Source organism: Lycium barbarum, chromosome 4 (genome assembly GCF_019175385.1).
Source record: "Lycium barbarum isolate Lr01 chromosome 4, ASM1917538v2, whole genome shotgun sequence".
Lineage (NCBI taxonomy): Eukaryota > Viridiplantae > Streptophyta > Magnoliopsida > Solanales > Solanaceae > Lycium > Lycium barbarum.
The window spans coordinates 28,437,956-28,456,041 of record NC_083340.1 but is presented as its reverse complement, the minus strand read 5'-3'; positions in this window follow the sequence as shown (position 1 = coordinate 28,456,041).

Sequence of the window (18,086 nt, the reverse complement as noted above, 5' to 3'; positions counted from 1 at the left end):
GAAGGTTTGGAGGTGTTGCTCATCGGTTCCGAAAAAAAAATGAAATTTGCTGAAGGCTAAACTTAGAGAGGCTCAACACGAGAAAATGGCTTTGAAAAAAAAAACTTAAATTGTGGAAGATTATTTGTGCTATGTTGTTGTTGTTCATTATTTACATGTATTTTGTTTATTAAGTTTAATATTTCTATGAATTATGTTTTTTACAAGTTGTACCTTTTCCCCTGTAATATAATCCGCACCCTTTATGTACTAATTTATTTGTGTTTATTTGTGAAATTGTCAATTAATAATAGACTTTAACAATAAACATTGAAGAATTAAAAACATGCCAAACTAATTTAAATTTATGACTTCATCATAAAATAAAAATATAAATTAACAGCCTTAGTCCGAAACTTAAATGACCCATAATCTAATACAGTGAGCCTAAATAGACCCTAATCGTCATCAGAATAGAAGTCCTCAATATCGTCCTGAGAACGATATTGGCGGTTTCTTAACACACATCTTTTTTCAGGAGATGTTAGTTCTCTATCGGTTGATGATGCTTGTTCTTCAGCCAACTTTAGCATGTAAAATCTACAACGTCTTGCCAGCATTCTGTTGTTTTCTTTTCTAATCCTTTGTACGGCTATCTCGCAAGTTGCTGGCCTTCCTCGAAGCATGGTTAGTGAGTACCTTGTTGGAATTGGAGCGTTGATATTTTCTAAGTCACGAACAAGATGTTCTGATTCGGCAATCCGATATGACCGTTCTCGGCGTAAACCGCAAAAATATTCTCGTAGATCTGAATATTTCACACTGTAGAAATCATCATTACGCTCTACAAGAAAATGCGGATTTAGCTCGTCTAGTTTGAAATCACTGGTATCACTCGAAAAACTGCTATGATTTGAACTCTCATAATCACTGCTATTTGGTTCTTTTGGAAGGAGTAAAGACCAAGCTGAGTTTCTACTACTGGACATTGAATATGATGTAGTCTAATAACAAAAGAAAGGGCTACTTATATAGTTGCAAACCCCCAAGTACCCTCGGAGAGGGGGGGGGGGGGGGGGGGGAGGGTCTTTATGACCCTACCTACTTACCTTATTATAAGAAAAATATTAATCTTCATCGGACATTTCACAGTCCGAATCCCACTTGGATTTAAATCTTGTGCTATCATGTATATCATATTCTACCCTATGGTAACGTATTTGCATCCGATTGTTTTTTCCGCGAAAACGATTAAGAGCAAAATTATGCTCTTGTGGAGTTCCGCAAGGCATTGACATAACACGTTTTTTTGGGCGTTTAAGCCCTATTGAAGTTAACTTTTGCTCCAATGCTTCAGCCTCCCTAACACGCCAATTCCACTCCCCTCTCATTGTTTTATTGTATTCTGTTAGGGTTATTTGAGTAATGAAAATCATTATCATCTAGTTCCCATGTCCTACCCATTGCTTCAAATATTTTTGCTGGGGTAAAACATGTAATAGAATCAAGATTTCCAAATTGGTTGTAGAATGTCATGATAACTCGTTTTAAAGTGAATACTAGTTGTTTGTCAATCATGTTATATATAGTACTGCATTTTTTGACCGTTTATTTGAATTACATTCATATTACGCAATGTTCTTGTGCGCAATAGGACATGATTTGACAACACATCATGCATGCCAATTTCAGCTTTTTTATGACACCTAAAGGACCGATTTGACAACACAATGCTGCATTTTTTACCGTTTATTTGAATTACATTCATATTACGCAATGTTTTTGTGCGCAATAGGACATGATTTGACAACACATCATGCATGCCAATTTCAGTGTTTTTTATGACACCTAAAGGACCGATTTGACAACACAATGCTGTATTTTTGACCGTTTATTTGAATGATATTCATATTACGCAATGTTCTTGTGTGCAATAGGACATGATTTGACAACACATCATGCATGCCAATTTCAGTTTTTTTATGACACCTAAAGGACCGATTTGACAACACAATGCTGCATTTTTGACCGTTTATTTGAATTACATTCATATTACGCAATGTTCTTGTGCGCAATAGGGGTGACTATGAATCTATTTAAGAAGAATGTTGGACGAGGTAAAAACTCATCCATTTCATAAGTTTAAGTCTCTTAAGTCATTCAAAGAAACCTATCTTAAGTCATACAAAAAATGGCTCAAGATATTCCACCAGTTAAGGTTTCAATACATTGGGATGGTACTATCCTTGATGACAATAGTACAGTTTGTTACAATAGAAGACCAAACGTTCATGTTAAATGTCCAGTTGAAATGTCTTATGAATCACTAGTCACTTACATATATGAAAAAATGAAGGTTAGTACAGATGAGTATGAAATCTCTATAACAGGCAGATATCCACAATCAGTTTCCAATGGTATAGTGCTTTACGGTAGGCATTATATCGATGATGATGATTCTTTAAGGGACTATTTGAATGCGCCAGAAGAATTAAAATGTCACGCCCCGAACCATGGCCTGGGCGAAACACGGCACTCGGTGCCTTACTGCATGTGACCGAGCGAACCACATGGCTTGCTGAATCATCATGAGGCATAACATGAGCGGAATATAATGTGAATGCATGATGAGCCTTTACAAAATGCAATAAGTCATAATACTTAATCAAAATACTTGTTTAAACATGAGTGCGGAAATAACATGAATGAGCCAAAATGACTATACGACTCCGAAAGTGTGACATGACATAACTGACTTGTCTAGTCTAGTCTATGAAACCTCTAACATAAGTATGAACATGAAAAACATACTCGCTGGGACAAGGCCCCCAACATACCTTAGATGCATAGCTAATCATTAAATAAAGAGTTGACTAAACCTCGAATGAGATGGGGCTCACTAATAAGCTGATACAAATGTTGTCCTACTGAGCAGATGTGTCGTCCTGTAAATCAGTACCTGCATTGTGAAATGCAGGTCCCCGGGCAAATAAAAGAGGACGTCAGCACATTCAATGTACTGGTATGTAAAGCAACTGAAGAAATAACATGGGACATGGAATAACATGATAAGAACTGAAACTGAAAACATGATCATGAACATGAGTACATATACATATATATCATGCGTAAATTATCGTGAGCAGGGAGAGCAGTAAATATAACCGATAATATGGTCTGGTACTTGCGTCCTACCAGCAGAACACTCATACCTTGCCAGGGACATGAGGTTTAATAATATTATGAAAGGATCCAGTCATTATGAGAGATCGTCCGGGACATGGGTGGAGCGATCCTCATTCTACGGTGGCTATGTAGTTTCAGGCTATCTGAAGCCCTCCTCGGTAATTAAAGCAACTCCCAAAAACATGGACATGTAAAATAAGTGGCACTTGTTGCCCATGGTTTTCATGAATATAACTTGCTTGTACATGGATATCATGAATTATAGCTTGCTTGCATGAACTTGTAAAACATGTATAGTATTTTCTTGAAAATAGCATAATATATCATAAACTAGCATGCATGAACCCATGGAATGAGATATATGGGTTTTTCATAGATTACAGACAGATTCTTAATAATCATAAAGAAATATTAAGAACTCAATGATGAAATTATAACAATTCATACATAATATAATCATGGACATGGACCTAGGGTTATCATGAGCATGGTATAGAAACCCTAGTTTTCGTAAAGACTAATAATTTATGGATTATGAGGCGTGGGAAAAAACAATGATGTTCCCACACGTAGATAGTAACTCTACATACCTGGTAATGCTCCAAACTTGAATTAAATACTTTAACTTTGAAGAAGATTTCCAAAATCTTGAGTTCTTGAACCTTGAGATGGGTTTTCTTGAAAACCCTAGTTTAGGAATGATGATTTCTTGTTTAGATTACAAGTATATGTATTAGAATTGATTTGGAATGATTAGAATAGGCTTACCTTGGTGTTCTTGATGATGGGAGAGAATAGAAGACCGTTCTAGGGCTTGGGGGTGTGAAGAATGAAGTGAAAAAGTCTTAAAACGAAGTTTTAAAATTGCTGTCGGACTCATTTTACGCCCTATTTTATGTCCCGTAAAATTTTTATGGACCTTAGATCCCACCGTAAATCAATTATAGTGATTTGGGATTTCTGGACCAGTTTTACGGCTCAAATCTACAGCCCGTAGATTCCACCGTAAATCAACAGAACACTATTTTAGTAAAATGGGCATAAACTTTTGTACAGATGTCTGTTTGACCTCCATAATATACCGTTGGAAAGGAATTTCAAAGATCTAAACCTTTCAGGAAGGAAATTTTCCCAAATTCCTTACAGATTTTTCCGTATACTCATTTTAATTGAGATATGGTGCAAACTCACTTGAAAACACGCTCTGTAGGGTAGCTTCCGAATTTACTTTGCTCAAGGACTCTTCCCATGTCTTGATTGGGTTTCAAACACCATTTATACACTACTCAAATTGGGTTCATTATACCCCCGTCTTACGAGTCAAATCTTAGCCCGAATGCACGAGGTGTTACAATATCTCCCCCTTGGGATCATTCTCCTCGAATGATGGGTCATGGTCAAGAATATGGATGGACATGGCTTGAATACATGAACATGAAAGAAACATGACATAAAACATAAGAGCTTGACATGGTTATGTGGGAACATGGTCATGGATCATGAGAACTGAATACGTGATTACATGGAAACATGTACATGGGGAACATGAAACCGAGTAGCACCTACATGAATGAGAATCATGAAACATTTCTCCTCGATTTATGACTAGTGGTTAAGAATCGCTATTAACTCTGGAATCTAGAAAATTTATGGCACGACTTCCTTCATAATTCAAACCCTTACGACATTTCTCAAATGCCTGCCATCTAACTAAAGTACCAACACACAACTCACACGGTATCTTAATACGCATGATGTGACATAACGTGATTACTGAATCTTGAATGTAGCTAACATAAATACTGAGCTGGCTTGAACACACGGATATTGGTTGAATGATTACATGATTAATATACATGGGGTTTGGAAGAAAATCCGTAGGCACGAATGACATGAGTACTGGAAATACGCATGAACATGACATGATTACCTGGGCGTGAGACGCATGATGTGGGACATAAATACATGAAGACTAGATGACATGAGTGCTAAACTGTCATGGGATACGAATACGTGTAAAAATGGATATCGTAACATGGGATCTGAATGTCGAAAACATGATTGTTACAATATGAGGGTTGAATACTAATTAGCGCAGTAGGATTTGGATACTTAGGGACTTAATTATAGACGTTCAGATGTCACCATGGTAATATGAGATAAGAGTATGACTCAGGCATTGAATGTAAGTGCAACTCGGTGTGAATGCGACAGACTTGAGTCATATAACAAGAATATGATCCTAACATAGGTATTCATAAATCTCTAGCATAGGCATGACATGAATACGTCAAATCTGAGTAGAATACTCCTGAGATAAGTACCACAGGGTACATGAAAAGATATCTATTTGAATATAGGAATGCACCTTATGATTATCTTGTTAGCTGTTAATCATGATTATGAACACCTTAGCTCATCTTGCTCATTCTCGTGAGCGAATTACAGAGGACTGAGAGAAAAGGAATTATTGGTACTATTCACATGAGATACTTTGCTTTAGAGAACATACGTGACATGGTGCATTGTACATGGAGGACGTAACGTGGAACATGCGTACATGGGAACGTGATTCATATGGCATGAAACGTGAATAGGATGACATGGGGCATGGGACCATAAGCAACCTGATACATTATAGATGCATATCGTGGCATCTGGACCTGATTTCATGAGTATTGAGCTAATAATAAGACATGAGTGTGATTTGCGTGGGGTACAATTGTAGGCTCACTCTTAGGTCAGAGACATAAGGCATAGATAAAATATTACCTTTAGAATTTAGATATACCGAAAGAATAGGACATGGTTCAACATAGCTTACTCTTATCACCGTGAGTAAACGCCCTTGTTATAAATAAGGCTCATGAAAGAATGGATTATAGGCATGTATAATTCATTCCTCGAGCATCTAAGACATGGGTAGAAAGTCACTTTGAACATAAAAATGGCGTAGGTACTTCGGAAAAGATAAGGGCATCCTTTTTGCCAAGCTACAAGATGGTTTAAAAAATTAGCCAAAGAAACATAAGCACGAATTACATAGAATCATAGGTAGGACATCCATCTTGGTTCACCTTCATTATTATCTAACAAAATCATTGTTACGATACCGCTATAAGTGGGATGCATAGCGAGATGGATTGGGGCACGAGTATGTGGTAGCATGGAGAACATAATCATAGGAGTCAAGATCATCATCATATTTGAAAAGCACTTAGATGCTAGAACATGAACATGAGTATAAAAGCATGATAGATACGTGAGACCTAAATGCGGGGTTTTTTTGTTTAAGTCATGAGCACACCTGATGTGCGAAACATGAAAGGACATTCCCTTGCATAGCTTACTATCGTATGAAGTCTTAATTCTTGTATCTTAAATGTGGAGTGTAAATCTCTAACATGGACATGATATAGGTACAAAAGGCATAAGTAGAGTACGTCTGGGCATTACTACTACATAGTACATGAATTAGTCTGGAATTGAAACCGTTATACCCTTAAAACCTGCTATTCGATCTAGAACTTTATCTCATAACATAATTACCTAGTACTTGATCTCAACGGGCATGACAAAAATCGCATTCTACGCACCTTATCTTGGCTACATGAAATTGTGATCCTCTGACATAATCTCCTTAACACGTATCAACTTACAAAACACATAATCGATATCGGCACCTTATCGCACGATCTCCCTCTTAGTTCAAAAGCTGACGTTTAAAGCCTGTAGATCTCTCGAGTTAGCGATAAGTGGTCATCTAATGGTTCTGTTAATTTCCTCAAAAATACTGACGACTCATTTCTTCTGCTTACTTCAAGCAAGTCTTACTTACTGCGAAAACTGGATTACTTAAATGAACGGGTTTCTAATGTACATAACTAGCATACTAGTTTTGTCAGTCTTGGGGAAAACTCTTTTCTGATAACTCTTAAAGGCTCTTCTTCTGTAGCTTGCTCTCTTACTGCTTAGATGGTTTTCTTCTTTCACCAATTTCTATACCTCAAATTTAACTTAAACCCTTTGGGTTCTAATACGCCTTCGGTGTATTCATATAGTTATCCACTTAGTAGTGCTAACTTGACTAAGTAACTCAAATCGTACTTCTACTAACTTTGCTGAAAATTTCTAATTCACTGTATCTATTCAAACTTACTCACTATGCTACTGTTAACCACTTGCTAGCATCATATTCTCTAATTATTCTCTGAGTACTAAAGTGAAGCATAAGGTTATTTCTAACTTTTCCTCCTTATCTGACTCTATTCTGGGGTTGTATACTATCTTTCTGAACTATAGACATGGATCGCACTTAGGAAAATTTCATCTGTCTCAAACAAGGAATTGGAATAACTAACCCCAAACTCCCTATACACTTTTAAATTTATATCATACTATTGTAACAACTAACCCCAAACTCCCTATACACTTTCAAAATTATATCATACTATACACATCAGGGATAAATACTTAATCACATAACCTAAGAGGGAATTGTCATATCTTTTATCTCATAGTAATATCTGCTTCTTGTAGTAACTTACTAACGTCATTTTCACGACCCAACCGGAGGGCCGCGACGGGCACCCGGTGCTAACCCACCCAGGCACCTCTTAACATACTTTCACATTTACCTCTAGGTGAGCCACATAGCTAAATCATACTTTCTATCCATTATTCATGCTAATTCCATTGGACAACAATACATTTATATCATCATTTGCAATATGCCCATATCAATGTACATAAGCCGACGAGGCTAACAAAATCATATCCAAAATATAGGCCGACAAGGCCAAACACATCTAACCATATACACATGTCTACGAGACTCTAAGGAGAGTATGTCATATCATATAGGCGGGACAGGACCCCGCTATGCCCATAAATTTGTACACAAAAGAATCAATACCAAAAGTTGCAGCTCCGAATGAAATGGAGCTCCGCTATGTAGTCCCTGAGTCATAGAGCTATGGATCAAGTTTGTCTCCCTAGCCACCTGCAGGCATGACGCAGCGTCCACAAACAAAAGGACGTCAGTACGAAGAATGTACTGAGTATGTAAAGCATGATCAATATCATTATGAAAGCATAATAGACAACATAGAAATAGCATAGGATGAGAGATAGTAGTATCGTCGTCATTGGCACTTACTTGCTTTTCATAGGGACTTTCCATTTTTAATGTGAGATTGTGTACATACATCCGTATCTGTATTCGTATCCGTACTCATTTACATTCCGTATCCATAGTCGTATTCTTATAAATATATTCATATTCACATTCATATCATATTCGTATTCATACTCATATCTATATCGTATACATATCCATATCATATACATAGCATTTACATAACATACCCTGTTATACCCCATTTTAACTGGGTTGATTTAGGAGTATAACGTATTGGTGATTCCTATTTGTTTTATTTAAAGAGTCGCCACCTAATTAATTTAACGGTGAATTAGGACACCTAAATGTTAACTAAGGTAAAGTTAAAACTAAACCTCCGTTATTAATCTGCTTAACCAGTGTGATTCTAGGTAAGGGCTCTATATTATCCTAAAGGGAAGGGGTTAGGCATCCTTTAGAATCCGCTAACTACGGTTGTCCGGCCAAACTTAGGTTAATTAATTAAGGTGAGAATTTGTATAAGAGAGAATTTTGAGTGCTTATTTTAAATAAAACTTTATAAGTATTGCTAAGGCTTTAAATAAGATGCTATTTAAACTATCTTGAAGAAATACATAGTAGTCCACTTAAAAATAAAACTTATAAATGTTGTTGAGTTTAAAAAAATAATTTTATTGTAAAAATGAGACTTAAAATATAATGATTTATATATAAGTAGAAGCTTTTAAGAGAAAACCTAGTCAAATTAACTTGGAATAAATTGACATTATATCAATATAGTAGTGTAGGAAATCTAGGCTTGTAAATAGGATTCAAAAGGAAGGGAGTCATTTCTTATTAATTAAGCTTAGCTAAAAATATGCATGATTGGTTCAAACTTGAAGGGTTATCTATAAAATATGCTTGAGTTTATATTTGCGTATTAGTGGCGTTTTGAAACATTTATGATAAAATGTGATTCCTTTTTACTTAAAATATATAGCCATGCCATTTTGCAAATCAATTATTCCAAATAATAAGTACTATAAATAATTTTAACATAAAAGGGAATGAAACTTATGGACCTAATTTTAGTCTTCTTATTACTAAGACCAAACCCCACTAATTTCACTAGTGGTTTACCTAAATTAACAAGTGTTAGTCATGCGATACAAATTAAATGCATAAAACATAAAATAGAGGAGTAAATAAGGTAAATGGGCTCAGCCCATTTCAAGGCTGCTATGATCAAATGGCTGCTGGGCTTCAGCCCAATTTCATTGTATTTTGCTGTGGCCTGCTGCTGTATTTTCTATTGGGCTGTGACCCAGAAATTTCATTTTTTATTCCTTTGGCTGCGGACAGAGCTGGACAGAGGGGGAAATCGTATTTCGTTGGGCCTTGGCCCAACACCGAATGCGGAGGGGGACGATTCTCTTGGACTCGTATGCAAGGTTCATGCAAGAAAATGAAAGAAAGAGATTAGTACATGATCAATGAATAATGTTGAACATATGAAATATAAACTCAAAACAAATCAGTATACCGTGTATATACTATGTATATTTAAGTATAATTCATGTATACATATTCATAGCTGGTTTATATGAGGTATATCAGTAATGCGCAAATATACCTAGCTAACTGAAATATGTTCGCAACGATGCACAAAATTTGAACAACACCAAATGATAATATAGACTATGTGTCGTACACAAGTGATGCATATATACATTTAAGTATACTTCGAGTATACATACGCATAATTCGTAGGCAAACAGCAGTGGCGCGCACATACGCATTATTGGGAGTTAACCGGAGATTTACGCAAAGTCACATAATGTATAGCACATAGACAGAACAAACTACCTAACTGAATACATATCAAAACAACCATGACTGCATAGAAACCCGAAACCAAAAACAGAAATAAGGTGATAAGATCAGATCTGTTCCACTTTTTAAAACTTAAGGAATGATGTATACTCAGGTATATATTGGACAACAATAGACTTATTCGAAACATGAAGGACAATTTGGGTTAAAAACACATTAAAACATAATAATCATTCAACTTCTAAACTTAATCAGACCAATCATATCATTACATCTACCATAATAATAAACCAATAGAACCAATACTCAAGCGAACAATAGCTTAAACTAGACCACCACATACTGGTAATCAGATCCAAATATATATCTGAATTCTACTTTAGATCATTCAATAACACAGGATATATGCTTAACAAGGACAAATTACACAATGCATTCGTATATATTTAAACCAACAGGATGGCTTAAGCATAAAGTAAACTACACATTGATCAAGAGCGTCTAAACATGTCTTAAACTGAACTAACATATAATGCAGGCAAGCCGACAACAAGTAACTAAGCAGGACAGTGAAACTACATTCTATACACATTTAAACACATCCTAGGGATATGTTGAGCTAAACAGCAAGTTAAGTATAGAAACAGACTACATATCAGGACTGGAAGATAAAGAATATGAAGTTTACTGACCTTGAACTGAAGCAAACATCATTCTAAACCAGCAAAGCTAACCATATATATACTTATATTAACATAAAATCATTTAACTATACCAATAGATGAATATGCTTGCATACAATTGAACCAATAGTAAAATCACAAACCACAATATTGCACCTACTAGCAAAATATTACTAAACTAATGCAGGTTCTGCCAACATAGTTTGAAACCAACCAACATCTAATCTTCATTATGGAATGACCAACCTTGTTATGATAACCAAAATTAATCAACATGGAATGCTTACTCAATATAATACCGATCTAAAGGATACTTAAGGCAGTTGATCTAACATGCTATACTAATCAACCAATTCAACTTTAATATAGCTAACTGTTGCAGGTAGGTCGAGCATAGAGGATCAGGTTAAAGTAGTCTATAGGGGCCATGAAAACTGGATCAAGCCGAGATGCCTAGACAAATTCCATTATCAAACTGAAACTAAAGTATTAGAAGAAGAGAAAATATTTATGCTGACAACATGAACAGGTTCACACATATTAAGCTTTCATATGCAAAAATGATTAAAGCAACTTGAATTAGATAGGAAGAACACAGCTCACACATTCTGAACCAACTAAAATCAAACTACTATGTCCAACATATCCGATGGCATAAAAAGAACTAACTTGGCGACTAAACCATCATGCAGGATTGATTAAATCCGAACTGATGTCCACATACAAACAGACTTATCCATTAAACTGAGCTAACCAACTCTAACCAAACATCATATAGAATAGAAACTGAAGGATGCGAAAACAAATAGAAAAGGGGAATTACCTTCTCCGGGTGCAGCGAAGTGGGTACGAATCTTCGATCTACTCGAACACTAGAGACTCTGGTTTCAAATTTACTCGGACTCGAATCAGTTGCGGGAACCAAAAAGGAATCAGAATAATCTTTTGTTTTCGAATGAATATCCAAACGATATTAAAAACTGATGAAGACTTGATAATTTTAGAAGGGAATTTGAAGCGATTAAAAGAAACTCAAAACTTTAAGGGATTTCTGCAGCTAAACAAAATTTGTTCTTGGGGAATCGAAAAATATTCTCCAGTTTCTTTGGGGGTTTTCCCCGATCTTTTTTTCATTTCCCTCTTTTTCTTTTCCTCCTCTTCATCGATTCAACTAAACGACTCTTTATAGGTTCTTTTTTTTTTTTAGATTTTGTCTAAAGAAAAGAAGAGAGGAGCGGGGGGACAGACGAGCGTGGGTGGCAGTGGCAACGTGGGGGTGGCAGTGGCGTGGGGGACAGGGTATGGTGGAGTGGAGGCGGCAGAGGGGAGTGGGGGTGTCAGAGAGGAACGTGGGAGAGAGAGTGTGGATAGAGAGAGAGAGGAGGGGCAGGGGTGAAAGGAAGGGTGCGGCTGATGAAGGAAAATGAGATGAAACCCTAGGGTTTCATCTTTTGTTAAAAGGAAACGGGCCAATCGGGTAGGGTATTATTTAAGTTGGGCTGGTCCATTTGGGTAATTATTTGGGCTGAATTGGCTGAAGATATGGGCTAGGCGGATGAAAAATATTGGGTTAAAATAATGGGCTGGTGGTTTAAAGATGTGGGCTGGGAATAAGATGTGGACTGGTCTGAAAATTGGGTTGGGGTGAATTAAATTGGGTTGGGGTGAATTAAATTGGGCTCGTATTTGAACTAATAATAACAATAATAGCTAGTAATTGTAATAGAATAATGAAACGCCGATATTGATAAGAGGCTAATAATTATAGTAAAAAATACAAATATATTTTTTAAATTTGCCAAAAATATTAGAAGCGTAAATAGGTATTTCGGAGAAGAGGCGGGACAAAATTGGGTGTCAACAACTTGTCCCTCTTTGCCCGGTAATGATGAAAAGAATTGGCGGGCAAAGACGTTGACTCAGTAGCCTATTTTGTCCCGGCTAAAGGAAATAGGTGCGCGCGCATCGTTATATATATATATATATATATATATATATATATATATATATATATATATATATATATATATATATATATATATATATATATATATATATATATATATATATATATATATATATACATATATATATATATACTTATATTCTACCCGGCCATATAAGCTCGGGGTTTCATAATAGCCATACATAGGCACATATACGTAAAAGCTCATAGGCATCTTTAGCATCATTACTATTATCATCGTCATCATTATTATCATCACCATTATCGTCGTCATCATTATCATTATCACTATTATCGTCGCCATTATTATCGTCATTACCATTATCGTCGTTCATTACATCTATCCTTATAGGATTACTCGTCATATGAGGAATTTAGTACAATCGTAACATATCGGGAATCATAAGCTTAGTAGCTTTTGAAGATAGCATCATTTGGAGGACATCATAAGCTTATAGAAGATTAGATATTTGGCCAAAGAACCATGCCTTATGAAAGAAGGGTTAGCCTTACATACCTTTCCGTTCAACTATTCTATCACTTGCACGTTCTCCTTTAATGCTCACGTTTCTACCTTCATTAGAGTTGTACTATCATTAAAAAATCGATAGCTAGCATACATGACTAAAGCTAGAGAAAATTGGACAGGATCTCCTTTATTTATACGATTTCCTCCATCTCATACATCAACTCCCAAACGTCAATAATACATTCACAATATCATAGCAATAGTCTTTATTCATTCACATTATCCATATTTCTCAATTCACTTCCAATCATCCATATCCATGGTCATAACACACGATTACATTCATTCATATACAATGTCTATCCCATGTTCTCAATATCATTTATAACATATCAAGAATCATTACTCAACCCAAGCTATTACTCAAAAAGACACTATTCCGACATTCATGACCCATTTTTCTATATCCTTCTACAATTCAAGTGTTTCAACTTTCAAATACCTTAAACAACATGGAAATACCATAAATCTTACCTTAGATGGTGTAGGAATGAACCTTGGGTGGAAACGCCTCACTTGAGCAAAAACCCTAGTTTTACCTTCACTTGGATTCCTTGCCTTGGATGAACTTCAATGGGTTTCTTACACTTGATTCACTTAGTTTGATGTCTTTGATCACTAATATCTCTTGAATTCTTGTGGGAGAAGTGTAGAGAGATGATTTATAGAGATGGGGAGTGAAGGGAAATGAAATGAAATAAGACTTGGTCCCTTTTTAATAACGTGAAAATCTAATCTGCCGGGAAATTATACGGACACTTATACGGTCCGTATAAGTGACCGTGAAATCTCCCCTTAGCCACTCGATTATGTGCTCATTATACGGCACATTATACGGGCCGTATAATTTTATATGGTCCGTATAAGTGACCGTAAAATCACCTCTTCAACAACTCGCCTCTGTGACCATTATACGACACATTATACGGGTCGTATAACTTTATACGGTCCGTATAAGTGACCGTATAATCTCACCAGTGAGGGAATTCACTGTGATAATTCTGCGGACCATTATACAGACCGTATAACACTATACGGACCGTATAATCGGCCGTGGAACCCATCTTCTCTCTGATCTTGTTCTTGTCACTTGGTGTGATCTCCGATCCTTATGGAACCTTCTTGATACTTGTTTATCACCTCATTAACAATCTAAGGGACATTATAATTCTTCTCCAAGACGCTATTAAGTCATCATTAACTTGTTACTCGTAAATCCTTTCCGATTCACATCGCATGCCTTGCCTTCTCTTGGCAAACTTTCTTCTCTAATCTCGAATGCCTTTGAAATCTTAATTAGGGTCATCAAACGTCATTCCTTACTTATTGAAATATCATATACTCGTGCTCTTCATTAGTCTATTCACTATGCATCAACGGAAAAATTTTTGAGGTGTAACATTCTTCCCCCCTTAAGAACATTCGTCCTCGAATGTTAAGTCCTCGGGGATTCCATAAAAATTTCGCCAGAGTTTCCCCTGTAATATGGCACTACCATCCTGTCACAACAGCCCATAATAACAATGCCTCACAGGGCCACAACATAATAACAGTAGAATTTGGCCACACACGACCCAAAAGCATAAAAAAAAATATACATACCTTACGATCTTGATGTCTCATCTTGGATTTCTTCTAGGGGCTGAAATAAGTGTGGGTACTTGGATCTCATATTTCCGTCCGCTTCCAATGTCATTTCTTCTCGGTTATTCTTTCTCCACAAAACCTTAACTGAGGCCACTTCTTTGTTTCTAAGCCTCCGTACTTGCCTATCTAATATGGCAATGGGTACCTCTTCATAAGTCAACTTTTCTGTCACTTGAACAACATTTACTGGCACGATCCTAGTAGGACCTCCAACACATTTACGAAGCATCGAGACATGGAAAACTGGGTGAACTGACTCCAAATCAGGAGGTAGATCTAATTCATAGGCCACTTTGCCTGCCTTGCGCACAATCTCATAAGGCCCAACGTACCGGGGACTAAGCTTCCCCTTTTTGCCAAACCTCATTACACCCTTCATTGGTGACACTTTTAAGAATACTCAATCTTTCACTTGGAACTCCAAGTCCCTTCGATGATTATCCGCATAGGACTTTTGACGACTTTGGGCTGCTAATAATCGATCTTGTATGAGCTTAACTTTCTCTATGGCTTGCTGGACCAAGTCTGGCCCTATCAATTTAGTCTCTCCTACCTCGAACCACCCCATTGGGGATCTACACTTTCGCCCATATAAAGCCTCATACGGTGCCATTTGGATGGTAGAATGATAACTATTATTATAAGCAAATTCAATAAGTGGTAAGTGATCACCCCCAATTACCTCCAAAATCTATCATACATGCCCGTAACATATCCTCAAGAGTCTGAATGGTATGTTCAGCTTGTCCATCAGTCTGCGGGTGAAATGCCGTGCTAAGGCTCACTTGAGTTCCCAAACCCTTTTGGAAGGACTTCCAAAAATTAGTTGTAAACTGAGTTCCTATATCTGAGATAATAGATGCTGGGACACCATGGAGTCGCACTATCTCTTTAACATAAAGCTTTGCATAATCTTCTGCCACATATGTCGTTCTGATTGGTAAGAAATGAGCCAACTTCGTGAGTCTATCCACAATCACCCATATAGAATCATACTTACGTCAAGAACAGCGTAAGCCTGTAATGAAATCCATATTAATTACTTCCCACTTCCAAGTTGGAATTTCTATAGCTTGCAACAATCCGCCTGGCTTTTGGTGCTCGATTTTCACTTGTTGACAGTTGGGACATTGAGCTACGAATTCCGCTACATCTTTCTTCATCCCATTCCACCAATATATAGATTTAAGATCATGGTACATTTTCGTTTGTCCGGGGTGGACAGAATAATGGGAGCAATGGGCTTCTCTCAATATTTGGTGGCGTAAATCTTCCACATCAGGAACACATAATCTGCCTCGGTATTGGAGAACTCCGTCTCCTGCAATCTCAAATGATGACTTCTCCTTCTGAGGGAGTGTATCTCTGTAATGCATTAGCATGGGATCTTCGTATTGTCGCTCCTTCACTTCCACTACTAGTGACGAGACTGCTGAATTCTGAATAGTAGTTCCCCTGCTACCTGAGTCCAATACTCGAACTCCCAAACTAGCTAACTGTTGGAGCTCACGAGCCATTTCTCTTTTCTCGGGTCGTACCTCACACAAACTTCCCATGGATCTACGGCTAAGAGCATCAGCCACAACATTTTCCTTTCCAGGGTGATATAGGATATCAACATCATAATCTTTTAACAATTCCAACCATCGTCGTTGCCGCAAATTCAACTCCTTCTGTTTGAAGATATACTGAAAGCTCTTATGATCTGTGTAAATATCCACATGAACGCCATATAAATAATGCCTCCACATCTTTAATGCATGAATCACTGCAGCCAATTCTAGATCATGGGTTGGATAATTTTTCTCATGTTTCCGTAATTGCCTTGAAGCATACGCAATCGCCTTACCATGTTGCATTAACACACAGCCTAGCCTAACACCTGAAGCATCGCAATAAACAACATAACCTTCCAATCCCTCCGGAAGTGTCAGGACTGGGGCAGAAGTCAGTCTATCTTTTAGCTCTTGGAAACTACGTTCACAAGCATCCGTCCATTGAAACTTAGCTGATTTCTGTGTCAGCTTTGTGAGTGGTGCAGAAATAGAAGAAAACCCTTCAACAAATCTCCTGCAATAACCTGCTAAACCCAGAAAGCTACGAACCTCCGTAGGAGTTGTGGGCCTTGGCCAAGTCTTCACGGCCTCAATCTTTTGGCTATCTACGCGAATACCATCGGCTGCAACAATGTGTCACAAAAATGTCACTGAGTTCAACCAAAACTCACACTTAGAAAATTTGGCAAACAACTCTCGAGTTTGAAGAACTCTAAGGACAGTACGCAAATGATCTCCATGTTCTGCCTCGGATCTAGAATACACCAAGATATCGTCGATGAATACAATCACAAATAGATCTACGAAGGGCCTGAACACCTTGTTCATCAAATCCATAAATCCTGCCGGTGCATTAGTTAGTCCAAATGACATCACCCGGAACTCAAAATGGCCATATCTTGTTTTGAAGGCTGTCTTAGGGATTCCTTGCCTTGGATGAACTTTAATGGGTTTCTTACACTTGATTCACTTAGTTTGATGTATTTGATCACTAATATATCTTGAATTCTTGTGGGAGAAGTGTAGAGAGATACTTTAGAGAAAAGGGGAGTGAAGGGAAATGAAATGAAATAAAACTTGGTCCCTTTTTAATAACGTGAAAATTTGATCTGTCGGGAAATTATACGGACACTTATACGGTCCGTATAAACTTATACGGTCCGTATAAGTGACCGTGAAATCGCCCCTTAGCCACTCGATTTTGTGCTCATTATACGGCACATTATACGGGCCGTATAATTTTATACGGTCCGTATAAGTGACCGTAAAATCACCTCTTCAACAACTCGCCTCTGTGACCATTATACGACACATTATACGGGCCGTATAACTTTATACGGTCCGTATAAGTGACCGTATAATCTCACCAGTGAGGGACTTCACTGTGACAATTCTGCGGACCATTATACGGACCGTATAACACTATACGGACCGTATAATCGGCCGTGGAACCCATCTTCTCTCTGATCTTGTTCTTGTCACTTGGTGTGATCTCCGATCCTTATGGAACCTTCTTGATACTTGTTTATCACCTCATTAAAAATCTAAGGGACATTATAATTCTTCTCCAATACGCTATTAAGTC